The sequence below is a fragment of the Hippopotamus amphibius genome, chromosome 16, assembly GCF_030028045.1.
Source record: "Hippopotamus amphibius kiboko isolate mHipAmp2 chromosome 16, mHipAmp2.hap2, whole genome shotgun sequence".
NCBI classification, from domain to species: Eukaryota; Metazoa; Chordata; class Mammalia; order Artiodactyla; family Hippopotamidae; genus Hippopotamus; species Hippopotamus amphibius.
This window is the reverse complement of record NC_080201.1, coordinates 46,898,595-46,915,706: the sequence shown is the minus strand read 5'-3', so window position 1 is coordinate 46,915,706 and position 17,112 is coordinate 46,898,595.

The following is a 17,112-nucleotide window of genomic DNA, read 5'->3' as shown; positions in this document are numbered from 1 at the left end:
TCTCGAGGCAGACATAGAAGATGTGGACGCTCACAGAGGATGCTTTGTCTCTCCTCAGGGAATGTGGTTGTCTTGCCACTGGCTGCCTGACCCTCCCAACAGAGGCTCTGGTTCTCTCCTCATGACCTAGGAAGCATGACCCTCAGCCAAGTTTCTCCTCTAGAAAGGATCTCTTCTCACACAGCTCACCACTCCCCACTTTGGTACCCAAGTGACTTCTCTACCTTACTGCAGGCCTTCTTCCCTAACCCACACGGTGTATATCCTAGAATGGGCATCCAGGAAGTGGTTTTGATGCTTGATACTCAGGAGACGAAGGCAACATAATTATCTTTCGTTCTCTACCAGGGTAATTGGTGCCATTTTACTATCTGCCTTTGAGCAGCAGAAACTTACTGGAAAGGTGAAAATTGCCAGGTAGGACTGCTCTCATTATCTTAAAATGCTAAGGAAGGGGCCTCTTTTCTCCATCCTCATCCCTAACCATGCAGAGCTGATCCCCAGGTCACGATCAGAGCTGCAGAACCCTCTCTTCTCACAGGTGCCAGGACCAATTGGGCAATTTCCAAGACCTCAGGAACTTCTCAGAAACCCCCTTTCAGCTTAGAAAAGGGCAGTGCCTCCTGGAGTGACCCCAGCCCTTCTCAAGGGGTGTTAGTATTGAGTCTAGGTACTATTGGCTCTTCTGGAAATGACTGTTTTTGAAGTCTGTCCGTAGGAAAAAACCTAGCATAGTCCCTTGCATTTAATAGGCACTTGAATACTTGTGGAGGGAAAGGATGGAAGTTAGTTGTGTCTGTAAGAGCTTTTTAGCTGATGATACAAGCAAAGAGTAGGTCAGAACCTGTACTTTTTGCTCTCTCTCTTCTATCTCCATTCTGTCGCCCAAGTCACCAGTATTGGGACATCCTTGGTGCTAGGGTCTTAGGAGAATTCAGACTCAGTTGTTTTACAGAATCACAAAGCTTCAGGGACCCCACACAGCTGCATCGTGGGAGTGGGCAGTTTAGTATCTCAAGTCCAACTCAACTAAGTATATCCCGGAATGATTCACACTAATGCATGCGTGTGAGCTTCCTCTCCACGATGCCACACATTTCACCAGAGCTCCGCTTCCCAGTCTTCAAAGGGAAAGTCTTCCCTGAGCCCTTATTCTGTGCACAGCTCTGGGTGCTGGGGACGTGAGTGAACAAGACACAGAGTTAAACAGGTAAACATGCAAACCAGGGGATTTCAAGCGAAGGAGTGAAGAAAGGAAATTGAAAGAGTCTGGCATAGGGCTTTCTTTAGATAAGGCTCTCAGGACAGCCTTGGGCTGAGGAGGGATATTTGAACTGGTGAGAAGGGGCCAGCCATGTGAAGGGCATTCCAGGTAGAGGGGCCAGCAAGTACCAAAGCCCTGCGATGGCAACAAGCTCCCTGTGTTGGGAGAACAGAAAGGAGGCCAGTGGGGCTGGGCCTGGAAGACACATTGGGCTGCTCGGCCTCTGCGATGTGGAAGAGGACGCGGGGGTGAGCCTGAGGGTGCTGGCTCATTGTAGTTGTTTGACCTTAGACAAAGGTCGTCTCTTCTGTTGATCTTATCTTCCTCTCCGGGGCTTTGATATGTCCCAATAAGCTTCTGTGACGAGTCAGAATCTCACAGTTCCCTTCTGGTTCAGAGCCCTGCTGACGTCTTGATGACACTGAACCACTGTTGTCCTCTTCAGCATCCAGTGATGGGTTGATAGCCAGATAAGGGGATGCTAAAGATGGGGTGACTGGGAAATGTTTTATGACGATAGGGAACAGACGTGGACGGCCCAGCATGTAGCAACAGGGGAAGCAAAGAGAAAGGAGGAACATGGGCCCAACCAGGGAACTGGGCTAGAGTTAGTCACTGCTCTCATTCATGCTGGGCCCCCGGATAGCTGCGCTCACTGCAGTTCATTGGGACTCCTTTGAAACCACGCAGAAAGTCTAAGATCAGGAAACCTCATTTATTAGGAGACTGAGCTTCCCCAGACGCCTCCCCTTCTCCAGCTGCTGCCTGTCCAGGCCCTCACTTCCAGCACCTCAGGAGTGGGACCCTAGGTTACATAGACCTTGCCACGCCATCCTTCTGGTTGCTCAGGCCTGTATCCCGAGAGATACCTGTGACCCTTCGAAGATATCTCTCAGGATTTGAATATTCCATCAGCAAGTCCTTTGCACTCTATCTTCAAAGTATATCCCAAATCCAACCACTTCTCACCGCATCTACTCTACCACCCTGGGCAGACTGTCATAACCATCTCTCACCTGTGATCCTTCCCTATCTCCTGTCTGGTCCCTTTGCTTCTGTTGTCCCCTGCAGCCTTCTCTTCACACAGAAGCCAGAACGATCATTTTAAAAGATGAGTAGGTCAGTCCCTTCTCTACTCAAAATCCCACAGTCTCCCCATCTTAATCATCAAAGCCCTGGTCCTTATAGCAGCCTCCAAGTTCAACTGTGTTGGCTCCCTGCCCCTGTCACTCTTTGACCTCATCTCCTATGCCTCTCTCTCCCTCTTGGGACACTCCTCTGGGGGGTGCAACTTGATGATATCGCTCAAAATTAAAAATCTGATACCATCTTGGACTTCCCTGGTGGCACAGTGGTTAAGAATTCACCTGCCAACGCGGGGAACACGGGTTCAAGCCCTGCTCTGGGAAAGTCCCACATGCCACAGACCAACTAAGCCCGTGCGTCACAACTACTGAGCCTACACTCTAGAGCCCGTGAGTCACAACTATTGAGCCTGTGTGCTGCAACTACCGAAGCCCATGCACCTAGAGCCCATGATCCACAACAAGAGAAGCCACCACAATGAGGAGCCCGTGGACCACAATGGAGAGTAGCCCCTGCTCACCGCAACTAGAGAAAGCCTGTGTGCAGCAACGAAGACCCAATGCAGCCAAAAAACAAATAAAGTAAATTAATTAATTTTAAAAAGTCTGATACCATCTGACCCAACAAGTTCACATTTGTGAATTTATTGTATGGATATACTTTTCCATGCGCACAAAGAAGTACATTCATCACAGTGCTTTTTGTTTGTGGGTTCCGTGACAATAAAAGACTAGGAACAACCTATGTCCATCAGCAATGGGTCTGGTTAAATAAAAGCTATGGGGCATCCAATCAGTTGAAATACTAAGCATCTGTCACAAATAATGAGGCAGGTCTACCTATGCCAATGTAGATCAGACTCCGAGGCATGTTGTTAGATGAGAAAAAGCAAGGCGTGAGAATAGTGAGGGTAAGAGAGAAGGGATATACACCCACACCCTCTCGCGGTGAGTGTTCCCTGAGCACCCCCAGGTAACAGCGCTGGCTGATGCTGGGGAATCAGTGGTGCACAGGCCGTACTTCCCGGAGCTGACGGTCCATTGCAGCAAGACAGGCAACAGATTGATAAACAGATACGTAACCTCAAGCCAGGGGCCAGGCTGGGGCTGAGAAGGAAAACAAAGACTGGAAAAGCCACGTAAGGAGGCAGAGAGCAAGGACAGTCTGAGAAGGGCTCTCAGAGGAGGTGATATTTGAGCAGAGTCCTGAAAGAAAGGAGAGTAGGATGCGAGAGACTGTCGGGGGTTGTTCCAGGCAGAGCCCGGCAGGCCCCGAGATGAACCACAGTGTGTCGGAGGAGGTCAGGGAGGCCAGAGCGGCTGCAAGGGGCCAGAGTGAGGGAGAGGCATGGAAATAAGGTCCGGGCAGTGTGCAGGCCCCAGAGCGTGTGGGGCCTTGAGGCTGGAGTCAGGATGCAGAGTGATGTCCCGGGATATGATGAGCGGAGGTGTGATGGTACCTGCTTCCATTTCCAAAGGATCCCTCTGGATGCTGGGTGAGGAGTAGACTGGGGAAAGGGATGCCCATGGGACTGTTCACAGTGGTGTGTCTCTGGGAAGGGGAACTGGGTACTGGGGATAGAAGAGAAACTTACCTATCTCCATGTATCCTTTGAGGTGTAAAATAAAAATTTTTTTTCTGAGTTTGTGTGTGTAATCTTACTCAAAAAATAAATTAAAAGCGAGAAAAAATACTCATAGCTAATATTTATCAGGCATTTATTTTGAGCTACACTGTTTGTCACATGAACTCTGATGATTAATTGAGGTGAGACATTCCGTGTAAGTGGTCAGCAGTGTGGCCCACACCACCCAACCACAGCCTTTTCTCTGTTGAGTTGTCCCAGGTGGGAGAGCGGCTAGGCCCAGAGGAGACATAAAAAACAAAAAGGGCAGAGCTACCAGCCTCACAGCCATTGCATCTCTGAACTACATCCCCAACCAGACTTGGCTTTATCCAATTTCTGGGTTTTTGCCAATTGAACGGATTGCAAGCAGTGTCTCTGCTGTTTTAATGCAGTCCCATTTTTCTGATTACTAATGGGTTGAGCCTCTCTCTGTAGAATACAGGCTTTCTTAGCTCATAATCATTGTGCTGGACAATGTCTCAGTGAAGGTTCTTAATTGAATCAACAGAGGACAACTCTGCCTAATTTAGGGATTATCTGATAAGATGTTGGATAGTTTAGAGACTCGTCAGCTCGAGAACCACACTTGGAGAATAAAATGAAGCTGTGCAGCCAGGACCACATTAAAAGTTGTGCCTCTGACCCAGTCCACTGAGGATATAGGAGCCCTTCCCGCCCCCCGCCCCCACACACACACACGCTGAACCTTTGGCCCCAGGGCCACATTCAGTTCACACCACTAATCTCTCCTTTTTTGTACCACTTTGTAGCCTCAGATTCAGAATTAGGGCAGGTGTGCTTGATGGGCTAAACATAGGAGGGCTGTTCAGAAAATACGGGCTCAGAATTATCAGCTTGTCCAGTGGGAGCTGGGCTCTGCTTTTCACTAAGATTCAAGATTCATAGGTGGGCAGTTTCCTAAACACGGAAGAGTTTTGAATGCTAGGCAACTGAAGGATGACCAGAGGCCTACAGCGGGGCCTCTCAGAGGTCAGGACAGTCCAGACCACGTCCATATTTTGAGGTGCCCAGTATATGAAAAAAAGTGATGAAATGCCCAAATGGGATTTAATAGTGGGGCAGCATTCTTAACAAGAAATAAGAAATACAATTGTACCATTCACAAAATAGCTTTAGGATTTTGGGTTTTTTTGACAGACTTCTTTACAGTGTAGAGCCAGAAATGGGCCACAGGTTTAAAGTTGGGTCCTGTCAAGATATTCCTGCAACTGTATATTTAACCTTATTAAGTGTTCACATCAGAAGAGTAATTAGGAGGCCTGGGCCAGATGCCCTCCAGGCCGGCGCTTCCACAGGCCCTGGTGTGGGCAGATGGTCCACAGCTGCGGTGCTCCGGGTTCGGGATCGGCTCTGCGGCAGCAGCCCCTCCCTGCACAGGCAATCTGGTCATGCAGGCCTCAGCCAAGAGCTGCCCTAGACGTTGTGCAGATGCTGCATACCGAAGAGGCAAATCACTGCACCCTGACCACATCTAAAATGAATATAACCATGTTATTCAATGAGCTGGACTTGACAAGTTCAAGTAAACCTTAACGTCATTCTTCCCCTGCACCGCTTCTTCCTATGCCTAGCACAGCTCTTTGGGTGCCATGGCTTCTTCGGACGCTCTTAGACAAGAAAAAGCCCAATCCAGTTAAAAAATCACATCGTTCCAGGCCAGCGTAACATCAAAATTCCCATTTCTATTCTAAGTATCGCTTCTCCCCCCAGCGCTGCAGTGCCCCGGGCTCAGAGCCTGCCGAGGAGCGTGGGACAGGATCCGGTTTCTCTTTCTTCGCTCCACCTTGTCTCATCTCCTCTCCTACTTGTTAGCTCCACTGCGGATCCACTTAGGGTCCCGCCTTGTGGGCAGACAGGAGGCGCGAGGGGCGGCGAATGTCTGGCTGGCCTGGTACAGTTATGTCCTGGAGTCAGGGCCCTCTGGATGGGACAGACATCTCGTGCCAACTCATTCTCCCATGGGGACCTTTCACAGGTTCTTGGACCTCCCTTGGATGTGGCCTGCCCCCTCCCCTTGGCCACATTTGACCCATTCTCAGCCCCTGGGCATCCCTATGCAGGTCTGCACTGCTCCTCTAGGCTGACCCTTGGATGGGATCATCTATAAAACGACTTCAGGCTGCCTTCTCAGCAAAAGGCCCTCATTTGGTCCAAGGAGGCCACGCACCTCTGTCACATTGTTTGGAACAGCAGCTCACTCTCTTGTAGCCTCCTCTCCCGTTTTGCCCTGCCAGACCCAGCGAGCCTCTTAGGTTTCGATCTCTCCCAGCAAGCATCTGGCACCAGCCCTTGCATCCCCTAAACTGGCTCTGCCAGTGGCTGTCTTGAAGTCTTTCTATTGTTATCTCATCGGTGGGCAGGAAGCTCTTCTTCTTCTTCCCACTGGGATGAGAACACAGCGCACTCACAGCTCTCCCAAACAGTCCTCACCATCTGCCTCTTCCACTTCCCAGCTCCTTGTATTTGGCCAGAGGTGAGTCTTGAGCTAACGCTCACAAAACCAGTTTCCAGAGTCTGCATAGAAGGCCTAACACCGTCGGGCTGTGGTGGTACTTGGTATCTATTGATTGACTTTGGCTGAAATTGAAACATTAGAGGTCCTCCTTTTTATGCCCTGCATTCATTTCACAGACATGATCCTCCGTTCCGTTGTCTGTAAAGAAAGCAGAATAATGCCAACCCCTCAAGATTATTTTACAAGTTAAAGAGATCATCCCTGGGGGAAAGCGTTACCAAATTGAGAAGCATTCCGCCAACTCTTTCTTCTGTTATGCTTCTCTGCCGGACAACCTCATAGGCTAAAGCAATGGTCCCCATCTTTTTTTAGCCACACGATGCAGGAGGAATGACACTCCCATGTGTATGCGATACCTGCCTTCAGGGAGAACAGTTGTGAACAATCCCTCGTGTGCTAGTGGTAACTTCACCTCTACTCCCTCACTGGAGAAGGCTTGCGAGCCAGACTCGCGGCACTCACAGGGACAGCCGTGGCTCTGTGCATTTTTCATTTGTTTGTTTGTTTGTTTTCTGAGTTACCATTTTTAAATTCCACTCTCTAGCTGTTGTGATAGGAGCCTCCTCCCCCAAAAGTAAGGCACTGTACTTCAGAGGCTGTTGCCATACATTCACAGGAGCCCTATACTTTGGGGGAGATCCTGTCCCTGCTTTTTGAGGGCGCCTGGAGACCAGTCTGGGAAGAGACCCGACAGAGCGTGCCAGAAACCTGATTGCCCTTTGAACTTTCTGATGATTCCAGGTGACTGGTTCACAGGAGACAAGGCAAGCAGGGCTCTGTCTGGGCGCGACTATCCTGATACCCACCCTGGGGGTGTGCATTTTCTATATTACGAGGGTGAGTCAAAAATTATCTGCACTCTGGCTGTAAAATTTATTTTAATTTACTTTTAGAAAAGACAAACGCATCACTTCTCAACATCATCTCCTTACTTTTCAATACACTTTGTCCATCTGTCAACAAATTTTCGTATTCCCTCATTAAAAAGTGTTTTAGGCTGAGCTGCGAGCCACGCATGCACCGCTGTCTTCCCTTCTTCATCAGAAGTGAATCTTCATCCTCGTAGGGCTGCTTTCAGGGAAAGGTGAAAGTCCGATGGAGTAAGATCAGGACTATAGGGAGGATGCTTTAACACCTCAAAATGAAGTTTTTGCTGAGTGTCGACAGCGTGGGCAGAAGTGTGCGGACGTGCATTGTCATGCAAGATCACAATGCCCTTGGATAGCAGTCCTCTGCATTTAATCCGAAGTTTAGGCTTCAGCTCTTCAATAAGCATCTCACTGTGACAAGCACTGTGGATTGTTGAATCTTTTTCCTGATAATGTTCCAATACTGGCCCTTGAGAATCCCAGAAAACTGTAAGCATCAATTTTCCAGCTGATGATTGACTTTTGAACTTTTTCTTGGTGGGTGATTGAGGATATTTCCATTCCATACTGTGCTGTTTACTCTCAGGCTCGTAGTGATGAATCCATGTCTCATCACCAGTAATGATTCTCTTTAAGAAACTTTCACCTTTCTTAGAGTATCGGTCCAAATTTTGTTTGCAGATATCCAAATGCTTCTGTTTGTGCTCTTCCGTGAGTTGTTTCCATACCCATCTTGCACAAACTTTTTGAAACCTAAGTGTGTCGTAGATTACTTTGTTTTGAGGTGTTAAAGCATCCTCCCTATAGCCCTGACCTTGCTCCATCAGACTTTCACCTGTTTGGTCCCCCGAAAGCAGCCCTACGAGGACCAAGATTCACTTGTGATGAAGTGAAAACAGCGGTGCATTCGTGGCTCGCAGCTCAGCCTAAAACATTTTTTAATGAGGGAATACGAAAGTTTGTTGACAGATGGATGGAGTGTATTGAAAAGCAAGAAGATGATGCTGGAAAATGATGTATTTGTCTTTTCTAAAAGTTAATTAAATTCTACAGCCAGAGTGCAGATGCTTTTTGACTCACCCTCATATATCAGTGGGAGGAATGGCCAAGGGCATGTCCAAGGGCATGGGTTGGCCCCCTGCACAGGAGGTGATGAACCTCCCACACACACCTCCTGTGCATCCGCTTTGGTGGTCATATTTGATGGCCTGGCCTGCTCACTTTCCCCCATCTCCTCTTGATACCAGCCCCATTTTTCTTAGAGAAAACACTCTGCCTTCCCTGCTTGAGGTTTGAAGGCAGTGTAGCCACCTCACCCCTCCTCAGCAGCAGGGCTGGGCACTTGCTGGCCTGAGTGGGTTGCATGATTCATCCCTGTAACCTCGGCTAACCTCACAGTGGCCCTTGTGAGTTTTCAGGCCACTTGAGTCTCTGTGCCCTATTCTCTGTTCTCTGTCAAAATCAGGGTGATGAATATTTTCCCATGACTATTTCTTCATTTTAAAAAAATTGCATAATAATACATGAATATATTCTTATTGTTAAGGAATCCAGCAATACAGAAGTGAAAGGCAGCCTCACTTCTCCCTGATACTTCTCCCTTTTGTTTATACCCATATATGTACATAAGTGAATATATAGTTTTAAAAATGCATAAATGGAATCATGCTATGTGTAATGTTCTGAAACTTCATTTTTTACCATGTAGTACACCTTGGTGATCTTTCCATGTCAGTACACATAGAACTACTGTATTCTTTCTGATAGCTCCAGAGTATTTTATTTTAGGACCATCCTATAATGCATGCAGTCATTCAGGGTCCATTTTCACTTTTCAGTTCCTTTGCTATAACAAACAGTGCTTTGGTGAATATCTATCTATCAATCTCTCTATCTAGCCCCGTGTGAGTATTTTGGTTAGATGGAATTTTTAGAAATGTAATTGATATAATTCCTGGGTCAAAAAGACGCACTTTAAATTTTTTGATAGATATTTTCATATTACCTTCATGAAAATGTTCAGTAATGTACATTCCCACCAACTGTGTAGCAGAGTACCCATTTCCATGAACCTTCTCCGACACTGGATATGGTTTTTTTCTTTTGGCCGCACCACGCCGCATGTGGGATCTCAGTTCCTGGATCAGGGATCGAACTGTGCCCTCTGCAGTGGAACCACAGAGTCGTAACTACTGAACCGCCAAGGAAGTCCAATACTGGATGTTTTGAATCGTTAACATTTTTGCTCAGAGGATGGGTAAAAATGATGTTATCTTGTTTTAGTTTACGTTTTGAGGATTCTTTCAACTTAAGTGATCCAAGTCCATTTTCTATAAGTATGGGAAAGGATGGAGTGAGTATTCAGTAAAGAACACTGGGATAGTTGGCTGTCTATTTGGAAGAGTTACAATTAGATAACAAAGGTAGATTCAGGGACTTCCTAGGTGGCGCAGTGGTTAAGAATCCACCTGCAAATGCAGGGGACACAGGTTGGATCCCTGCTCCAGGAAGATCCCACATGCCATGGAGCAGCTAAATCCGTGCTCCACAACTATTGAGCCTGCGTTCTAGAGTGCACGAGCCACAACTATTGAGCCCATGTGCCGCAACTACTGAAGCCCACACACCTAAAGCCCGTGCTTCACAACAAGAGAAGCCACCAAAATGAGGAGCCCATGCACCACAATGAAGAGTAGCCCCCATTCACCGCAACTAGAGAAAGCCCACGTGCAGCAAGGAAGACCCAGTGAGCCAATAAATAAATAAGTTAAAAAAAAAATAAATTCAAGTGTTTTAAAGATCAAATATATTTTTCAAAAATATAGAAGTTGTACAGACATTATATAATTTTCTCAGCTTTGTAAATGAGAAGGCTTTTTCCTAGTGTGATATAGATATACAAGTCATCAAAGAAATGACAGATATGACCACATAAAAATATAAAGCTATGGAAAAATAATCACTAACAAAATAAGATCCCTGTCTTTCTACATATATAACTGATAAAGGGTTTATATACTAATATCCAAAGAACTTCTGCAAATCAAATAAGAAAAAAGCATGTATAGAAAGAAACATAAGTTATTATATACAATATGAAAATATTTTCTACCTCAGTTTTCATCCGAGAAGTTAAAATGGTACTGAGTGTGAGGTTAATTTTATGTTTTCCACTTTGCTTGGCCACAGTGCCCATATATTCGATCAAATGTTGTTCTAGAGGTTTCTGTAAGGATGTTTTTGGGTGAGATTTACATTTAAATTGATAGACTTTGAGTAAAGCAGATTTCCTTCCATTAATGCAGTGGGCCTCTTCCAATCAGTCAAAGACTTGAATAGAACAAAAGGCTTACCTCCCCTGAGCAAGAGGGAATTCTCTGCCAGACCTCATCTGCATCATCAGCTCTTCCTAGTTTTCCAGCAGACAGCCTTTGGACTTGAACGGCAGCTCCTTCCTGAGCCTCCAGCCTGCTGGCCTCCTCCATCAGATTCTGGACTCACCAAACCACCACAATCATGTGAGACCATTTCTTAAATAAATCTGTTTCAATGTATACACACATTGGTTCTGTTTCTCTGGGGGACCCTGACTAATACACTGATTTATTAAATTTTAAATGTTAATTTTTTTTAATTAAAATATCTTTTTCCTTGTTGGCAGGATTATGCAGTCTCTTATAGAGTGTTAGGAGAGGGAGGGTTGATTCAGCTGGAGAAAGTAAGGTGACAATATTTATAAAAAATTTTAAATGTATATACCATTTAATACGGCAGCACCACGTTTAGGAATTGTACAGGTGCACAGCATTTATGTAAAAGGATATTTCTGGTAGCATTATTTATAATAGGGGAAAATCAGAGATTCTGTTTATTATTCATTCATTCATTTATCAAATACCAAAATGCCTGCTCTGTGCTAGGTTCTGTTTTAGGTACCTGGATATACAGTAATGAGTCAAACAGACATGCTGATGCTGTCAGGAGCTTCTCGGTCTGGAGGGAGGAATTACGTATTAAACAAATGAACAGACAAGTATGTAAATCAAACGGTCACAGCACCTCAAGGTGGGGTGAGGGCTACTTGAGGTTGGGTGATCAGGGAATGTCTCTTTAAAGAATGACATTGGCGAGAAAACCTGAAAGAAGCGGGTTAGCCAGCCAAGCAATGTGCGGTGGAAACTGTGCAGAGATGAAGAGCTTGAGGCCAGGCCAGCCGAGTGCTGTCAGCGAAGGCCCAGCAGGAGCTTGGAGGCACAGGCGGGGCCAGATGGGCTCAGGGTGTGGTAGGCAGGAGGAGGGCAACAGAGTGGGAAGCTGGTGACAGTTTCATTCGGGGCGATGACATGATCTAATTTACATTCCTCAAAGGTTCCTCTGGCGTGGTGTGAGCTGATTCGGATGAAGATAAGAAGAAAGGCTGGGTGGGAAGCTTTTGCAGTAGGCCAAGTGAGAGGTAATGGCTGCCGCGGAGGTGGAGAGAAGATATATTCTGGAGGTAAAAGCAGGAGGACTTGATGGTGAATTGTATGTGGGTGTAAGGGAGAAAGCATCCAAAATGCCTTCCTGACCACTGTATGCCTACAGGAAAGTCAAAAATAAAAATGGTAGCGTACCACCAAGCGCTGGCAACTGATTCTCTTGTAGATTGCCAGAGGGAATGCAGAAGGGCCAACAGACTGAAGGTATCTTAAAAAGTTAACCTTACAGTTGCCATATGACAGCCACGCTTCTCCCGGATATTTGACCTAGAGAAATGGAAACGTACATCCACACAGAAACCTGTGCACGGATGTTCAGAGCAGCTCTGTCCACGACTGCCGTAAACTGAAGCAACCCAAATGTCCTTCAGTGGGTGTATGAATAAGCAAATTGTGGTACAGTCATACAATGGAGCAAAGTACTCAGCAATAAAAGGAAACAAACTATGATAGTATCTGCTGGGATGCTTATGCTGAGTGAGAGAAGCCAGTCTCAAAAGGTTAAAAACGATAGGATTTTGTTTATGTGACATTCTCGAAAAGGTGGACCCGTGATACTAGGGAGCAGATCTGTGGTTGTCAGTGGTTGGGGTGAGGAGAAGTTGTGACTCCAACAGCTCTTTATCTTGATCGTGGTGGTAGTTATAGGAATCCATGTGTGTTAAAATTCACAGAACTGTACACCTCTCCCTGGAGAAAAAGTTGCCTTTTATGGTATGATTATTTTTTAAAAAATTGTTAAAAAAAAAATGGTGCCTGGGTTTCTGGCATGGGCAGGAAAATAGATTCCACCATTTACAGAGGTGGAAAAGGCTGGATGGTGGGGCCAGATCTGGGGGAGGAAGTGAAGAGTTCAGTTTGGACTGGTGAAGTTGGGATGCTCCCTGGACACAGTAGAATACACAGGAGTCTGGGGATGGACATAGAGATTTGGGAGTCATCAATGATTAAAGCCACAGTAGTGAATTAGAATACCTGGGGAGAGGGTGTAGGGCAAGACCAAAAGGGGAGAGCCTTCTAGAACAATGCCTTCCAGAGAGTGAGGGCAAAAGGGGGGTCTAGATGGAGAGATCCGGGGATCGTGGGGTATTAGGAGCACAGCTTCCCTGCTTGACTGTGTCCTCCAGGGACTTTCTCTGTGAGAAGCACTGCTGGGCTGGACAGGGACTTCTAAATGAGAACCAGGGACTGGTAAGAATGATGTTAGAAAGTCAGCAGGTCTTTAAGGCTGTCTGCCTTCAGATCTGGGCAAAATTATCTCTGAGCTGCGCTCATGGCAAAATGACACTTCCTCCTGCTTCCTTCCCTACCCATCCATCCCCAGCATCTGAAGCTTTGTCAGCCTCCACTGCTGCAGAGGCCACAGACTGGAAGCCCGGGAGCTGGTCCACAGCCCTCAGGGCTGTTTTGTTTTCACCCCACACAATCCTTTCACAGTTTGAATTGGTTATCAGCTTTAAAGAATATAAAATTTCAAAAACAGCAATGTTAACAGGTGGGTTTCCGACTTGAAAAAGTGGAAGGTAAGGCAGCATGGAGCCCACAGCCCCATGTGGTAACAAGACAGGAGTTGAATTCAGATGCGCTTTGCACTCTCCAGGCAGCCATAGTCCTTCCTACTCCCTGCGGATGTCCAGCACCAAGAAGTGGTTGCCACTCATCACCTTGTGTGTACCATGGTTTCTGCCCTTTTGTGCAATCCGGATTGTCTCACAGCTGTCACAACTTCTGCAGAGTGGCACAGCAAAAGCAGAGAACTGCTTGGCTTATTGAAACTTAGGAAGGTTTTTTTGTTTTGTTTTGTTTTTGACCACTTCTCATATTGGCCCAGAGGTGAGAGGTCACGACGTTTTTAATCAACTTTTTTAAACTGAGGCGTAATTTGCATGTTAGCACCCATTTTAAGTATAGCGTTTGCTAAGTTTTGACAAATCTGTGTGACTCCTACCCCAAATAAGTTATAGAACATTTCCATCACCATAAGATGTTCCTCTGGTATCCTCCCAGCCAGTCCTCTCCTGGTTCCATCCCCAGCCCCTGACAACCACTGATATGTTTTCTGCCATTTAAAGGGAACTTTGGTACCAATTTCAACCTGGGGTATCATTTTCCTCCCACCACCAAGCAGTTCTCCCGATACCAGCTGAGTGTCCTACAATTCAACTCATTTCTAACACTGTCTACCCAGAGAGAATGGGTTAGCTTCCACGCCCTCTCCCAGCACACTGCTTTCCCCAAGTCGCCACGTGTTTACCTATCCAGAAGCTCTCCAAACTCCCTCCTTTTGGGTTTTTATGGAGGCCTCATTACATAGGCATAATTGATTAAATCATTAGCCTTTGGCGACTGGTTCAACCAGTCCCTGGGAGGTCAGCGGGGTAGGACCGAAAGTTCCAACCCTTCAGTCACATAGTTGGTTCCACTGGCAATCAGCCCTCATCTTTAGGTGGGGGTCCAAAAGTCACCTTATTAGCATAACAAAAGACACCTTTGTTGCTCTCATCACTTAGGAAATTCCAAGGATTTTAAGAGTTCTATGCTGGAAGTGGGGATGAAGACCAAATATATATTTATTATAAATTACAGTATCACAGTCAGAGGCCATACTGTTACCTAACTAGGCAGTTTGTTCCTTTTTATTGCCAAGTAGTGTTCCATTGCATGGCTACATCACAGTTTTAAAATCCATTCTCTTGATGGACATCTGGCCATTTCCAGTTTGGGGCTATTATGATAAAAGCTGCCCTGAATATTTGTGTGCGGTCTTTGTGTGTACAGGGATGCTCTCATCCTCCTGAGTAATACCTAGGAGGACACTGCTGCTCATAACCTCAGAAGTGATGCCTCCAAAGTCGTCCTGTGTTTCTAGTCTCACAGAGCCCGGCGATTCCTTACCAGGCTGGTTGGTGTGCGGTCTGCATGCAGCAGCAGAAGTGCTGCCAGTACTCCCAATCGATGCCGAAGCTTGCTGGTCTGTTTGTTCAGTTCACTTCAGTGAACTTTCCTGCTTACATTTTTTTTTTCCAGCTGACCTCTTGATTTACAGCAAATAATGTGATTGTTTTCCAGAGGATAAGCAAACAAGGAGTTATTTTAGTGGAGGCTTCCAGGGTGTTAGAAAGAGAGTGTTGTGCTCTAAGCGTGGAGAACCACCAGAAAACAATTATTAGGAAGGGGAGAGGGGACAAGGGAATCAGTGAGCCGCAAGCCCATGTTTGTGCATGAATTACAAGTAGTAAATTAGGCATCCAGGAGCACATATCCTCATCTTCATATGGGCAGGGCGTGTGTGATGCTGACTCCATGGGCACGAAGGCTGGGTAGCTCTCCTGTTTCCAAGAACTCTGCGCAGGGCCTGGTACCCTTCCACAGGGCAGCATCCCTCATGATCTCCACCCCCACTCATTCAACCCTCTCCTGTTTCCATGGCAATCAAGATCCCATACTGGAGATCAGTATACAGGTTCCTTAAGAAACTAAAAATAGAGCTACCATGTGATCCAGCAATCCCACTCTTGGGCATCTGCCTGGAGGAAAACATGGTTCAACGGGATACATACACCCCGATGTTCCTTGCAGCACTGTTTGTAATAGCCAGGACATGGAAGCAACCTAAATGTCCATTGACAGATGAATGGATAAAGAAGATGTGGTACATATATACAATGGAATATTACTCAACCATTAAAAAGAATGAAATAATGCTATTTGTAGCAACATGGATGAAGGTAGGGATTATCATACTAAGTGAAGTAGGTCAGACAAAAACAAATATCATATGATATTACTTACATGTGGCATCTTAAAAAAATGATACAAATGAACCTATTTACAAAACAGAAATAGACTCACAGACTTAGAGAATGAATTTATGGTTACCAGTGGGAAAGTTGAAGGGAGAGATAGATTGGAAGTTTAGGACTGACATGTACACACTGCTATATTTAAAATAGATAACCAACAAGGACCAACTGTATAGCACAGGGAACTCTGCTTAGTACTCTGTAATAACCTAAATGGGAAAAGAATTTGAAAAAGAATAGATACATGTATATGTATAACTGAACTGCTCTGTTGTACACCTGAAACTAACACAACATTGTAAATCAGCCATACTTCAATATAAAATTTTAAAAAGCCAATAATAAGCCTGGGAATTTTTATCAATAAAAGGAGGAGCGCGTGTAGTGGAGACTATCAGTCAGATGATACTTGAGCTTGGAAAGTGTCCATCCAGTAGTTTGTTCTTTGCCTTATGATGCTGTGTCCATGCAGCCCCAACCAGTCAGCTCTCAAAAGCCCCTTTCTGAATGAGGGGGGGTCCCAATATCTTGGTGCCAGAGCTACTGACTGGGACCATAAGAAATCTCCCCTGAGTCCAGCCGTAATAAGTAGGATAAACACTAAGATTTCATAGCTCCTGCAAAGCAGATGGAGTTTAGAAGTGTCAGGATCATCAAACAATTTAAAATAAGAGAAAGCATCATTGGGTAGGTTCCAGTAGGATATAGGATGCTTAGCTACAGACTTGTCCACTAGAGTTAAGATGTATTTGGTTGCACGTTAGAGAATATCTGGCCAATAGTGAGTCAACCATAGGGATGTTTGGAGGTGGTGATCCCAGCTCAACAAGCTCATCAACGGCCCAGGCCCTTTCCATTCTTCTTCTCTGCCACCTTTAGCTTGTTACCTTTCTTCTTCAAGTATGTGCTCTTATGGCCCCCAAATGGCTGCTGTAGCTCCAGGTATCACATCCTCACGTAAAATCTTCCAAACCAGGAAGGGAGAGGGCAGCTCCTCACACACCTATGTCTTTTAGTAAGAAGGAAAATCTTTCCCAGAGAGCCTCAGCAGACTTCTTGCCATTTTTTGGCTAAAATTGGGTCATGCGTCCATCCTGAGACCAGTCTCCAATAAAGGGGAAGAAGATTGTCATGATTAGTTCCAGCTACGATTCAGCCCCTGGGGCTGGGGGATCTGCAACAGGGGATGATTGATTTAGTTGTCTCATTGTACCCTTCTAGTGTCAATTCAGTAAAATCACTCTCTTCCAAAAATACTTCTGTACTGCATTTCCTCGTTGGTAACATTTTCTCTCCCTTAGTTTCATGCCTCTGTGGGGGTCAGCTCCAAGCACCTTCCCACTCGTGACAGTGTTTATCAGGTTGCATTCATCTGGTATGTGACCCCAACATCCTCTTCTGGTATGTGACCCCAGCATCCTTGTCCCAGAACATGGGCCACCCTCTTGA